This window comes from Chrysochloris asiatica, unplaced genomic scaffold (genome assembly GCF_000296735.1).
Source record: "Chrysochloris asiatica unplaced genomic scaffold, ChrAsi1.0 scaffold00020, whole genome shotgun sequence".
Taxonomy (NCBI): domain Eukaryota; kingdom Metazoa; phylum Chordata; class Mammalia; order Afrosoricida; family Chrysochloridae; genus Chrysochloris; species Chrysochloris asiatica.
The window spans coordinates 9,988,209-10,003,372 of record NW_006408538.1 but is presented as its reverse complement, the minus strand read 5'-3'; the positions used below and the strand labels follow the sequence as shown (position 1 = coordinate 10,003,372).

At 39.7% G+C, this 15,164-nt stretch overlaps 1 protein-coding gene and 1 pseudogene across 1 annotated transcript in view; both read left to right on the top strand.

Annotated features, from left to right (window-relative positions):
- The window catches only part of CTNNA3 (catenin (cadherin-associated protein), alpha 3), a 2,468,838-nt gene that overhangs the window by 1,050,534 nt on the left and 1,403,140 nt on the right, over positions 1 to 15,164 (top strand). The window lies entirely within an intron of this gene.
- Positions 6,740 to 7,276, top strand: LOC102823785 (annotated as a pseudogene).

Here is a 15,164-nt window from a genome sequence, read left to right as displayed (position 1 = left end):
CGATAGAATGAATGTAAAACTAATGTTTTCCCATGTAAATTATCACATAATTCACAATAAAATATTTATTTAAAAAAAATGGTATTTGATATGAAGAAGTCATCAGTCTTGCAAAATTCTCACATGATATCTCCAGCATCGTTTCTATCACCAAGGTCATATTTTCCAACTACTGAACCTTCCTTTTTGTTTCCAACCTTTGCATTCTGGTTAATACAGACCCTATATAGTGTTTCCCAGAAGTGAAGAATGATGGGTTTGAATGCCAACCTTGTGGTTAGCAGTCCAGTGCTTATCCTATGGCACAAAAACTAGGACTCCACTACTAATAATGTTGATGCTGTTGTTAAGTGGCATTGGGTTGGTTCTGTAAAATGACACTGTATAGGATTTCTGAGGAATGGTTGGTGAGTTTGAACTGTGGATCCTGCAGTTCAAACTATCCTTGTCCTGTGCTTTATCCCATAGCACCACACCAGTAGTAATACCTCATGTTGTTGTTGTTGTTTTTGTTTGGGGCAGTTGATTAATTTCCAACTCATAGCAGCTCTGTATAGGGTTTCTGAGGAGCAGCTGGTAGGTTTGAATTGCTGACCTGTGGTTCGAAGTCCAGTGTGCTGATCCTTTAACGTCACACTGGAAGTTCAGTACTAATAATACGTAACATTTATTACTAAGTTTTAGCATTTAAATACTTAATTATATATGCATGAGTCACCTAACATCGTTTTATTATATCTGTATTTTAGGAATTGAGGACCTGTGTATTGTCTATTACTCTCAGTGTTCTATAAATGATTAACAGGTCCGGTCCCTCTGGTCAGTGGCTCATGGTTTCATTGATGCTTTTCAAAGTCACACATCTTAAAGATTTTATAACTTTGATTTCCTCCTTAGAATCTCTATATTAAAATAAACCAAGATCTCATTTGTTATTGTTGTTGTTTTAAGTACTATAGAGTCACTTCTGACTCTTAGTGACCCTGTATAGTGCTTCTGAGGAACAGCTGGTAAGTTTGAACCGCCAACCTTGTGGTTAGCAGTACCTTGCTTATCTTAGAGGACCATACCAGGAACCTCTTATTTGCTATGTTGTTGTTAAGTGCTGTCAAGTCGGTTCTGACCCATAGCAACCCTGTATAGGGTTTCCAAGGAGTGGCTGGTGAGTTTGAACTGCCGACCTTCTGGTTCAAACTGACCTTGTAGTCCAGCTCATTAACCCACACTGACTCACCAGGACTCCCTTATTTGCTATGTTGTTGTTGTTGTTGAGTTCTGTAAAGTTGGTTCCCACCCATAGCGACCCTGTATAGGTTTTCCAAGGAGAAGCTGGTGAGCTTGAGCCACCTATCTTGCAGTTCAAATGGCTTTGCTGTCTGGCGCATTAACCCACAGCACCTCACCAGAACTATTTGCTATAGTTTCCTTTAAAAATGTATCATTGACCCCTTCCAAGAATAAGACTCAATGGGAATATGCGCTCTGATTGGTGACCACGCTCTTTACCGAATAGGGCAAGTGAGGGAAAAACAGCAATGAAGCGGCTCTCTAAGCCCTACAATGTTAGGGAGTGAAGCGTTTGGCTTATAAAAAGAGAGGGCATATGCACAAGAACACCCACACTTGCAGATAATACCCACTTGACCTGGCTTCAATGACTGGATGATCAGAGCTCAACCAGAAGAAGAAAGAAGAGGGAAAAGAGAGTAATCTGATACAATTTGATGAACTTGACCTACACCTATGAGTAAAGAGTAGTCTGTAGGCATTGTTAGATGTCATCGAGTCAGTACTGACTCACAGTGACCCTATGCACAACAGACCAAAACACTGCCCGGTCCTGAGCCAACATCACAATTGTTGCCACGCTTGAACCCGCTGATGCTGCCACTTTGCCAATCCACCTCTTTGGGGGTCTTCCTCTTTTTCTCTTACCCTCCACCTTACCAAACATGATATCCTTCTCCAGTGACTTGTCCCTCCTAGCCCTCAGCAAATGAAAACAGTCAACAAGATTTATAGAACTTGCAGGTTGTGTCTATTCTCGGATACTCAGAGGTATGTAAAATTATAGATTGGAATCTAACAGCCCGAACTTCTCAGTAGGCCCACCAAAAAGTACAAATTCTCAAGATGTAGCTTTTTCTAAGTCTTTGGGGAAAGAGAGATAGAGACCAAAAAAAAAAAAAAAAGAGAGAGAGACAGATAGTATGGAAGCTTAGTATAGGATGCTGACAAGAAACATTTATTTTATAAAACTGTTTCTTCATGAACGGCAGTTCAATCAGCTCATTGTCATCAAGCTTTAATTTTTGCAGTTGGCAAAATTTAATAGGAAATGCTTTAATTTTGTTCTGGCTATGGTCCAACAACAAGGCAGATTTTTCAAGTGTGGAATTAAAAGAGCTCTGCTGAAAAACTTCAATGAACTCTATGTAGGTTAAGCTCCTCAGGCAAGGGGTCAGAGCTTGCTAATGACAACTTGGTGAAAGGGGTACCTGAAAATTTGGGAAATATGGGGTTGGCCAGTGATGCATGGACCAGATATCTTTGTCCTCTATACTGCTGAAAATGTGGGTTAAGGTATCAATTTATATAGAGAAAAATATTTGAAAAATTAGGTGCCATGTTACCCCTATTCAAATTGTATTTGATGGTTAACCAGAATTACACTGCCAGAATTTACATATTAAAAAGTAACTTTTGCTGGTTCTCAAGATCAGAGGACTTTGTTGATTAGTGGATTAGAAGAAAGGGAATCTTTTACAGACACTTGTTTTGGTAACCCACATTTTCTCTGCATGTAGCACAGGATAACTTGTACCTTCCAGGTGAGGTATGAGTGGGTACAATTTCACTTTTCCAGTCAATTTGGTGATTCTAGAATTAGTTATTCATTATGTAACTTATGGTGTTCAACAGTTTTACTGACCCACTGGAAGACTGGTCAGTGGGAGATCTTTAATTGCATTAAAAGTGCTTTGTGATGTGATTTCACAGTGACAACCAAGACTTTTTCTGGAATGTATGTGGTCTAGTAGAGCTTCAAAGGGAAAGGAAGGGAGGGAAAAATATGGTGCATTTCCTACAATTTTTTTTTATTCGATGTTCTTTAAGGTATCTGAATGTTTTGTTGCAGAAGCATGCATTCTATATTTAAAAGGAATTTATTTGTTATGTGCCTCATAGTGCTTTGACCACATTTGATATTTGAAATCTTCCTTGGATAAAATCAACTACAGGACTTGTCTCATAGTATGGAGTTTCTATTTTTTCATTTACTTTTAAGCAATTCCCATTTTCTTGATCTGTTGCCAAGGCCATTCCCAAATAAAATTCTAAGTATTGGATACTCAAAGTGGTGCATTTCCACTTGGAGAACCTTACTATAAATATTGGTTTGAGAAGTGAACCTTCACATGACTGTCTTAATAGAGGGTCAATGACTTACCAAAGAAGGAAGCTGAATTAACATAGAACATAGTGTGAGCCAGCAAATTCTTTCCTTGGTGTAACTGTGAGATTTATGCAGCATAGTGCTACAGAGTTAGCACACAGTAAGACTAGAAAAATGTAAGGTAGCCAAAAAGGTGTGCTGGAGCTGGATTTGTGAAAATAGACTGTGTGTATCTATTTCAATAACCTCATATGGATGTGAAAGCTGGACAGTGAATAAGGAAGACCGTAGAAGAATTGATGCTTTTGAATTGTGGTCTTGGAGGAGAATTCTAAAAGTGCCATGGACTGCCAAAAGAACCAATAGATCTGCTTTGAAAGAAGTGCAGCCAGAGTGCTCCTTGGAGGCCAGGTTGGCTAAACTTCATCTCTTATTCTTTGGACATACTGTCAGGAGGGTACAGTCGCTGGAGAAGGATGTCATGCTGGGTAAGATGGAGGGTCAGAGAAAAAGAGGAAGACCCCCAGTGAGATGGATCAGCCAGGTGGCATCATTGATGGCATCAAGTGTGGCAGTGGTAGTGAGCTTGGCCCAGGATCGGACATTGTTTCGTTCTGCTGTGCATGGGGTTGCTATGAGTCGGTTCCCACTTGATGGCACCTGACAACAACAACAACATCTAGTTGTAACTGTGAGCTCACTGACAATTACATTGGCTGCTTGATATTGGTCATGTTGAAAATAGTTGCACTAGGAAGTTGGCAAGTGCTATACATTTTTGATTCCCCCCTCTTCCCCCTTTCTGGAGAACCATGGTGTGCACCACTGGATCATTGCACTTAAAACACGGATTTTATTTATTTGTTCTATTCTTCAGGGATTTCCAAAGTGGGGTTCCTGAACCAGCAACATCAGTGTCACCTGGGAGCTTGCTAAGAATGCAAATTATTGGCCCTTCCCCAAACCTAGTGAATCAAGCTCTGGGGAGCTGGCCCAGCAATCTGTTTTAGCAGTCCCCCTCCACTGGGGAATCTGATGGATGCTGGAGTGTGAGAACTGCTGCTATAGGCTAATTCATTGAGAAAGAATATAAACTATGGTTAATCAATTGCATGCTGACTATAATTGAATGGTTAATTATCTAATACATGTCCCATTGCTCTTTTCAAGTCTTCAGAGGATACATGCTAAATGGAACTGCTATTTATAGCAGCCACAGAGGGTGGCAGGAATGTATCAAATGTCTCTCATTTCTGGGATCCATAGAAGATGGAACCACACCACTCACCATCAAATGATCACATACTACAGCTGAAAATACTGACAAGAAGCAACAGACAGAAGCAAATATGGTAACTGGAGTACTATTTCTGGATGAAGAATCCAGAATCACATGGTGAACTTCTTAAAACTAGAGCTTTGAAGAGATTCATTCCAGTGTGACCCTCCTCCCCCAAATCTCGGCTGAGAATATGCATTTCCCTCTCAGGTATATAGAATCAAAATACACATTTAGTTAGGGATCTTGTTAAAATGTAGATTTTGATTCAGTATATCTGGAATAGACATGCAAGTGATCAGTAGGGAGTCAAACCATAATGAACCAATTCCAATCCCTGATTAAAATGTAATGCTAGGTTTCCCCTCCCCCAGACTTTCTGAATGAAGAGATTTGAGGTGGGGCTTCATCATTTGCATTCCTAACTAAGTTCCCAGGTGATACTGTTGTTGCTGGTCTAGGGACCCATTCTTTGGAAACGATTGCTCTAGTTGATACATCTTTCGAGTTATCTATTTTGGCATGAACTTCTGCTTCCCAGCTTTTTGTTCTCCATGTTCTGCATTTAGCTTGGCTGTGATTTCTCCTCAGAAAGGGTACAGCCCACATCATATGGGACATGAGTTTTAATGTGCAGGAGCCTGCTGAGTGCTCCATTTCCTGTCAAGATATTATTCAGTGTCATAATGCGTTCTGTCATTTTTCTTCATTCTCTGACTAAGTTCTTACAGCTTGGCACCTTACTATTGTGTCAGAAGAAATTCAGTTCCTTCCTTGGTGCCGTGTTTGTGGCCTATGATTCACACTTTTCATTGCCATCCCGCTCTCTCACTAGGATGAACAGGGTGTTTTCATCCTCCTTTAAATAGACTCTATTTCTCTCCTTTGAATAGAATAACTTAATTCACCTGAATTTCATTCTCTCCACAACAGAATAGAAGCTCTTTCCAATGCATAAAAAGCAGACTTTAAAGTGTTCACTAGCTTGAATTATGGTCTCACATGAAAGATTGAAAATATTGTCATAAGAGATCTGGAGGCCTTGCAAGCCGTTGTGTTGAGTTCAAATGGAATACCTTCGTCTCTTTTCTAGAATGCCTTGAATGTAGCATTTGAATATGTGTGGTTCATGTTGTTATCTGACTTTCTTTCCCTTTCTTCTATAAGTTAAATATGGTCCCCATCAAACTTTAAATATGGTCCCCATCAAACTTCAGTTTAAGACCTATCTTAGTCACTTAGTAGTTGTGTGACATTGGGCAGTTTACTTAATTTTCTGATTCTGACTTCATTAAGTTATTAAGTGAAAAGGATGGTGTCCATACAGTTGATCTTGTTTAACTAGTGGAATAAACCACTACGATATATGTGTGAAAAATGTTTGTTGGTGTTGTAAAGTGCCATTGAGATGGTTCTGACTCTTAGCCACCCTGTTTAGGGTTTCCAAGGAGAGGCTGGTGAATCTGAACTGCCGACCTTGGGATTCAAACCTACTTTGCAGTCTAGTACATTAACCCATAGTGCCACACCAGGACCCCAAAAAGTGTTTAATAAACTCTACATTTCTATATCGATGAGAAGCATTCTTATAATTGTCTCTTCTATTACCCAGCATGGTTACTAAACATAGTAGACCTTTAAGACTTGATATCTGGCTTGTGTATATATGTCTGTGTGTGTGTGTGTGTGTGTGTGTGTGTGTGTGTGTATGAGGGAGCTTCAAAAACTTCTTGGAAAAATGAAAGACTATGCGTGTAATCAATACCCTAGTATTTCCCTGGTTCACATGTAAGAACATCAACCAAAGTTTTATAGGCTACTGACCATTTCTGTTTTTTTTTGTACTTTGTTAAGTCTAGCTAATAACCACTTTTGTACCTACTCTTCTATATTAGCACCTCATGTTAAGGTTGGCCAACACATGTAGTACCAGATGCCATTTTGTATGTCAGCTTCAAGAAATCTATAAAGGCCCCACATTTAAGGGGGCTTCAAAAAGTATGTGGAGAAATTGAGTTAAAAAATAATGGATTTAGTTGAGTTCCAGCCCTGTCGTTGCCAAGATGCTGGCCTACCACTCTTCTCTCATGGACCCTGAAACCAAACTCATCGGAAACTTGGCACTGCTACCTATCATAAGTCAGTTCAAAGGACCTGCCCCTCGAGAAACAAAAGATACAGATAATGTGGATGAGGCCATCTATTCCTTCAAGGCCAATGTCTTCTTCAAAAACTATGAAATTAAGAATGAAGCGGATAGGACCTTGATCTATATCACTCTCTACATTTCTAAATGCCTAAAGAAACTCGAAAAGTGCAATTCCAAAAGCCAAGGTGAGAAAGAAATGTACACACTGGGCATCACTAACTTCCCCATTCTTGGAGAGTCTGGGTTTCCACTTAATGCCATTTATGCCAAGCGTGCAAACAAACAGGAAGACGAAGTGATGAGAGCCTACTTAAAGCAGCTAAGACAAGAGACCGGACTAAGCCTTTGTGAGAAAGTTTTTGACCCTCAGAATGACAAACCTAGCAAGTGGTGGACTTGTTTTGTGAAGAGACAGTTCATGAACAAGAGTCTTTCAGGACCTGGACAGTAAAGGGAACCCAGGGCACACTGTCCCCACAGTCGTGGGCAGCATTTTATAGCAAGATGTACACAGTTCTTTGTCTTCATTTCGTAAAGTTTTATACAAAAGAGAGAAGAGAGCATGTGTTTACTTGAAAACTGCTTTATCAAGAATCTAAAGAGCTTATGGATGATTTTTTTTTTTGCATTATTAAGCTGGTGCTTAAGAGTAAGTGACAATAAAGAAATTTTTAAGAACAACAACAAAAAAATAATGGATTTTTTCAAAGAACTTTTTGAAGCCCTGTTGTGCACACACAATTACACACACACAAGCCAGATATCAATTACTAAAGGTCTATATATGAGTACTCCTGGTTTGGCGCTGTAAGATCAGCATTGGACTGCAAATCACAAGGTTGGCAGTTCATACCTACCAGCTGCTTCTTGGAAACCTATACAGGGTTATTGTGAGTTGGAACCCATTCAGTGGCACATAACAGCAGCAACATACTTTAAAGAGCAGGAGAACTTGTGAGAGTAATGGACTTTGTTGTTGGTCTTTGGTAAGTCTCATCCTAATAAAATTTTGGCATGACAGCTAGGATCTTTCCCTTGACTATAATGATCCACTTTCTGGAACAAAAGGAAGAATAAATTGGCTCTCATAGGTATTTAAAATATAAAAGTCTAAAGTAGTTTGTGTGTGTTTGCTTATAGTAAATTAAAAAAACAAAAATAAAAACCTTTTTATTGTGAATTGAGTGAAGGTTTACAGAGTAGATCACCAGGTTTATCTTCAATAAATCATATATTCACTTCAATGATTACAGTCTTGTTCATATACCATCAGTTAACATACTTACCTCTAGTCCCTGTAAATTTTGCACTCCTTCTTGCATCTTACTCTATCTGAATCTTAAATAAATTTTGGTAAATTTTAAAAAATCGAATTTGTAAAATCTTATAACTACTTCTTTGTTTTTTAAGCCTTTATTGTGAATTTAGTAATAGTTTACATAGCAGAATATCAGTTTTGCACTCAACCTACCACATTTTGTTTCATTGCAATGATTACAATCCTTTCCATGCATCATCATTTAACAGCATTTGCTTTTATTCTTTCTGGGTTTTTATTTTTGTTTTCATATACACAAAAACACTCAGGAATATGAAATTGTTTAAACAACCCAAGGGGACATTCTATTCTGCAAGCAGCCGCCTGGCTGACACCACACAACTTTTCTCTTTCCATGAGTCTAGAGTCCTCAGCTACTCTACCTCTCCATGCCATCATCTCTGCCTCCATCCCTGGTGTTGCTGCTTCTCTGGTTAGGGCCCCATGCTCTTCTCTCTTGATGGTCCTTGGGTCCTCTGATCCTGGATTGTAAGATTAACTAATTTATCTTACAAAACTTCTGCCTTTACAGTTATGACAATCACAATTAGTCATGATAGCAGTTATTCACTCTTGAATCAAAAGAATCCTATTCCCATCTCCATTCACCAGACCTATCTGGACAAGATGAAGACTATTCAGTTGGGAGTTTACTTTCCCTACATACTCTCTGAAACTAAACTCCTTCTTTAAAACTTGTAAGCCAGTCACTTCATGCCTTTATAGCCCCCCTCCCTCATTTTACATAGCCAATGTTTGAATTACCCCACCCTATCAACCCGGTACATTGAGGGGATAGGCTTGATTCTTGGTGTGAAGACTCATTCCTTCTCTGTTGATATTTTGAGCTACTACATCTGTAAGTATAGGTCAAGTTAATCAAATTACACTTGTTTCCTTTATCAAAACTGTTTTTTTTTTTTTTTAATCTTCTTTTAGTCGAGCTCTGGTCATCAAGCCATTGAAGCTATGTCAAATGGGTATACTATCTGCAAGTTTGGATACTCCTGTGTGTCTCTCCCCACTTCATATCAGCTGGATACTTCACTCTTAGCTCTAGTCCTCCATGACTAGGTCATTGTCCATGGGCTCAGGAGTTCCCAAGTCTTCCCAAACTTTAGACCAACCAGCCCTTCCTCTTCTCTCTCTCATCTCAAGGTCAACAGGAGTCTATGGAACATGGTAAAACTCAGCCCATATCTTCATTACTGACTTTTCCTATTTCTACTCATATGTAGGTCAACACAGTCGCCAGTGAGCTTGCATGCCTGCTTGTGTGTTCCCTTTGAGTTTCAGTCTTGGAAAGGCTTGTCCTGAAGGGTCTTGATTGCTTGTCTTGGTGGCTCCCCAGCAAACAACTTGCTTACTCTTGTAATAGCCAAACAGTCCCCATTTTTGTTTTTTCCTGATGGTCTTTCTTTCAGGAAGTATCTTCTGTTCCTCTAGCCTGCTCTGGGCTGATCTGCATGTCTTTTCAAGTGGGAATGTCCCACCTCAGAAAGTTCTAGATGGGACTCAGAATTTCACCTAAGGTCCTATCCACTACAAAGGCTCCACAAGAGGCCTATTTCACAGGACAAGTTCTAGACCCTCTTGTAGGTATCCCAATCAGTTATAGGCTAAATGCGGGCTTACAAGGTTTCTATAATCCTGTTTTCTGATGTTCTTATAAGTACTTCTGGAGGAAACACATGGAAGACTTTCAGAAGATATTTCTGTCCCTATAGGCTGTCATGGAGACCTGGTGTGGTGCTGTGGGCTAATACATCAGACAGCAGTCATTTGAACTGCAAGGTCAGTGGTTCAAGCTTACTAGCTGCTCCCTGGAAACCCTATACAGGGTTGCTATCAGTCAGAATCAACTTGACAGCACTTAACAACAACAACAAAGGCTGTCATGCAGTTTAGAAAATTGGATACATCAAATAACTGAGCTTTTGTAGTATTTTATTGTTGTTGTATGCTATTAAGTCAGTTCTGACTCACAGTGACCCTGATACGGTTTCTTAGAGAGGCTGACAGGTTTGAACTGCTGACTTTTGCGGTTACCAATCCAGTGCTTATCCTACAGTATCATACCATGTCTTAAAATTCATGAATCATATTTGACAATTACTTAAGCTATGCAGAAAAATATTCCATAAAGATGCTGCTACAAGTATCTGTTAGCAAGCTGATAGTGGGGCTGTACAGTAAATTATGGTTCAAACTCATCAGCTGTTCCTCAGAAAACCTCTACTAGATGGTTGTGAGTAGGTACATAATAGCAATGCCACACCATCAAACTTTCTTTTTTCCTAAAGGGTCTGGGTAAGAGACAGTGGTAGAAAATTCAGATAGGATTATATGATTCTGTTGTGAGAGATTGCCAACAGGGTTAAAGGTGATTGTAAGAACATGCGGCTCTAATATGAATATAAAATGAACCATCTCGGAAGCAAAATGGGGGATCTCACTACCACCAATGAAGAAGAGTACATCCTTTATACCCAAAGATCCATGCATGTTGAGCCTCCTTGACCTGGGAGGAAGAGTCATGTCACTTGAGGAGCAGCTACAGAACCAAGAGCTAGAGCACAAGACAAAGCAGTGGATTACAAAGCCCCAGACTTGATAAACACGGTGACTTCAGGCCAGAGGCTCTCTTGTGGAGCAAGGTGCCTCCAGGCTCTTCATTTTGGAGCTAGGTTTACTGACCCAAGGGCCAGAGCTGACCACCTTTGGGCCGAGTTTATAGTGGGGTAGAGTGTCCTTGAGCATTTAGCAGCAGGGCTAAAAGAACTTTAGAACTTTGCTGTAGCAAGGTGGATGCCAAGGGGCCTGTGGATGAAAGGCTAAGGACCAGAGAGAGGCCTGCCTGCAGGCATGAGTAGGGAGAGGAAGTTCTGACTCAGAGAACTCTATCCTGAGCAGTCTGGTCTTGACTTATAACCTGTTAACTTTCCTAATAAACCCCATAATTATGAATATGGTGTCTGAATCCAGTGTGGCCATTACAATGAATTATCAAACCCAGTTAAGAGGTAGAGATTACTATGGGAGGGACAGTTGGTATCAGATTTGGCAGAGAAGGTACAAGTTTGGAGGCAGGTCTGACCTCAGCCCCATAGAAATCAGCCCTGCTATGATACTGATGGTGAGTCTCCTTTTCCCAGTGAAAACAGAGGAGATCCAGTGTTGTCTCCCATACCTTATTTTTATAGTGGATAAGCCAATTAACTTCTCTGAAATTGTTTCCTGATTTACAGAATAGAAATAATAATGTTTGTTTACTTCCTTTTACTTGCTGATGGAATAATATATATGTGTATATATATATAACAACAACAATATATGCCATTAATGCTAGAAATGCAAGATTTTGTTTTCTAAAAGCATATAGTTTAAAGGTTTTACTTTCTTAAATGTAAAATTATGGTTGGTTTGGAAACAAAAGCAGGACAGAAACATGCAGGTTGATTAGAAGACTCTTTAGTTGGAGTCTGTGCCAATTAATGGCTACGTTCAGTCAGTGTTGGTTCATGTCTCAAGTGTACAGACACACTGGCTAGCTGCAGTACTGCCTCCCCTATCCACTCTTCTCACAGTGACCTGAATAAAGACATAGATATCATCATCTTCACAGTCAGAGGTGCTTCAGACCCGGAAAGTGTGGCTAATGTGAATGACAGATCCAAAATTTAATTCATCCCAGAGGCAGAATCAGTGATCTGAAAGCACCAAGATAAAATAATACATGGATATAAATAAAATTATTCATTTAAAGCAAAAATCATCTGTTGCCTCAATTCAGGATGGGGTGGTTTGCCTTGGAGGAAGTTGATATGAAGCCATCTGGGTGTTTTAGATGGCTATAAATGCAAATAGAATGTGATGATTTGTCCTTAAAACACACACACACACACAACCAACAAACAAACCACTGAATAGAAGCAGAATGACTCCCCACAAAAGTGATCTTGTGTACAGAAGTCGGGCTTCCGAGTCTGGAGATTGGTCTGAGTCCTCACTGTGCATTACCTCACGGAGAAGTTCAAAATAAATTATTTCTAAGATTTCTTCCAGCTCTAAGAATCTGAATTTGGCCATACAACTATTTTTGTTGTGATGGTGGTTTGTTTCTTCGTCGTCTTCTTTTTTTTAAATTAAGAATAGACAGATCTACAACTGGTAAAAAGAAGCTTCAATTACAGGAAAACAAAAGCTTAAAATATCTGATTATGCATGGTGGTGGTGGTTGTGTGCCAACAAGTCGATTCCGTCTCATAGTGACGACCCTGTATAGGACATCAAAGGCTGTAAATCTTTATGGGAGCAAAATGCTTATTTCTCACAAGGAACAACTGGTAGATTCGAGCTGCAGATCTTGCGATTAGCAGCCCAGCTTGTAGCCCACTAGGTTACCAGAGCTCCTTATGTGCATATATTTTCCTTTTGACTGTGGGATTTAATTGAAGCTTTTGGCTTCACTAAAATAATGTATTTTGGGGGTTATGTTGCCTCACTTGTATGCCTTAAGAACTTTTCTAGAACTTTAATTTTGCCTCAAGTTTTAGGTGCAAATCCCAGCAATGTCCAGCGGAATCCCTTTCACTCTAAGACAGATTGATCTGTGTTTGCTTTGGCAGTGTGTGGTCTTAGATATCTCGCATGGGACTTTCAAAATAGAGGTCCTGTCTCCTGCTTATTGTTGAACACCGCACCCCAAACCTCTCTTTGTAGGACTAACGATTTATCATCACAACTATGGAATCATTTCTGGTTCCCTCCCAAAATGAGTGTTGCTCCTTCGTAACGTATAGGAGGATTTTGTCCATAAGAAAACCTTTAGGTGAATGGTGAATTGATTAGTGGTCTGCGATGCCCTGTTGGTTTAATGTGCTGAGTTTTTGCATGAGTGACTGAGTGCCTAGGCATGTTGTTGTTCAGTGTTTTAAGGCACCTGGTATATTTCATTCATTTTATTCTCTAGTTTGTTTGATAATGGATTTGTATAATATGTCATACAATTGAGATACCTGTGGTATATTTGCCTTGTTGTTGTTGTTAAGTGCCGTGGAGTCGGTTCCGACTCATAGCGACCCTGCACAGGGTTTCCGAGGCTGTACATCTTTACGGGAGCAGAACGCCTCATCTTTCTCCTGCAGAACAGCTGGTAGTTTCGAACTGCTGACCTTACGGTTCACAGCCCGATTCGTAACCACTACGCTACCAGAGCTCCTTATATTTGCCTTATTCTCCTTATTATTTGAGATTTCAAACTGCATCTTCATTACTGTGATCTGTGGACATTCATTAAAATCCCTCATTGACGATCATACCATACCAAAGAGAATTCACAATATTAAAGATGTTGTGTTGGAATAGATAACTTTCCTTTCTCCTTTCCTCTTTCTTCTTCTTATTTTGGCCACTCTCCTTATTTCCTTTTCGCCATCTGATTCACTCTCCGTGTCTTTTGCCTACACACTAGTTTCAATCCTTGCTGTGTGTTAAGCAGACTAAGGATTTACTGGCTAATAAGGTATCTGCCTTCATAATGCTTACAGTCTAGGAGAAGAATTAGCCAAGAATTTAAGTACAGAGTGGTAGATAAGTCAGATCAGTAATGAAAATCAGAGAATATACTTTCAATCTTAGAGCTGAAGATTGATTGAGAGAGAGCTTGCTACAGGGTATGGGCTTGGCTTGGGTGTGGGAAATGCTCTAAAATAGGCAAACAATCAAACTCAGTGCCGCTGAGTCGATTCCAAGCTTGTAAACCTTTGTGAGAACAGAAGGTCTCATCTTTTTCCCACTGAGCAGATCGTGGGTTTAAACCACTGACCTTCTGATTAACCATCCAGTGCTTGTAGAATAAGACATGGAGGTAAAAGAAAGCACAACACAGTTAAGAATAAAAAAGAAGGTCAGTTTGGTTGAAGCAAAGAGCTCTGGTACCACAAATGACTAAAGACTCTACTGTTCATAAAAAGGTAGCTGGTTTGAACCTAATCAGCAGCTTCGTGGAAGAAAGAGCTGGCAATCTGCTTCTTTAAAGATTACAGTCAAGGAAATTCTAGAAGGAGGTTCTACTCTGTCACAGGGCAGTGCTGTGAATCAAAATCAACTCAAAGGCACCTAAAAACAACATGACTGAAACCTGGTATATAGTGGAAGTTTGGCTAGAGATTAGAGGGGAAGAGCAAAGCTTTACAAAGGCTTTATGGGTCATGAATCGTAAGAGCCAATGGGAGAGTCCCTGCAGAGTTTTAAGATAGAAAATAATGTGAGCAGTTTTCTTTAGGTTAAAATAATTGACCACAGGGTTATTGTCATTATGTAGGCGAGAGGTGATATTCTCAAGCATTAGACTAGGGAAGTATTCACATGACTTTTATATGAGAATAGCTTTGGAGTTCTCCCTTATTTCATTTTCAGGTCGTTGTCTTTAGGGCTCTTATTATAAATAACAAAAGCAATAGTATCTGCAACAAAAATCTTTCTTTACCTCTATTCCTGATTTGAAGACATGAAGGCGGCCCCAAGGAATAGATTAGTGGGTGTGATGAGTAGAATCCATTTCTATATGCTGTGTAGATTTGAGTAGAAGAAAGAGCATCAGAATGGGAGTCATAATTGAATTTAAGCCCAGGTTTGCCACCAATGAGCTCTTTGACTATGGGTAAATAACCTCTTCAGACACCCCTTTCAGTTCTTATACTCATTGTGTCTATGAATGCCTATGTAAGAGAACTCATGATAGGAAGCATCTCCAAGTGTTGGTTTGCATTTTGAACATCTTCATACTATCCTAAGGAGCCCCTGCTTTAAAGCCCTTGGCTATTAACCAAAAGGTAAGTGGTTTGAACTCACCAGTTGCTCCCCTGGAGAAAGGTGTATTAATCAGCTTTTATAAAGATCATACTTGATAGAAATGTGATCTATACTTCGGATATATTGTTAGGAGGGAACAGTCACTGGAGAAGGATATTATGTTTGGTAAGGAGGAGGGTCAGAGAAAAAGAGGCAGACCCCCAGC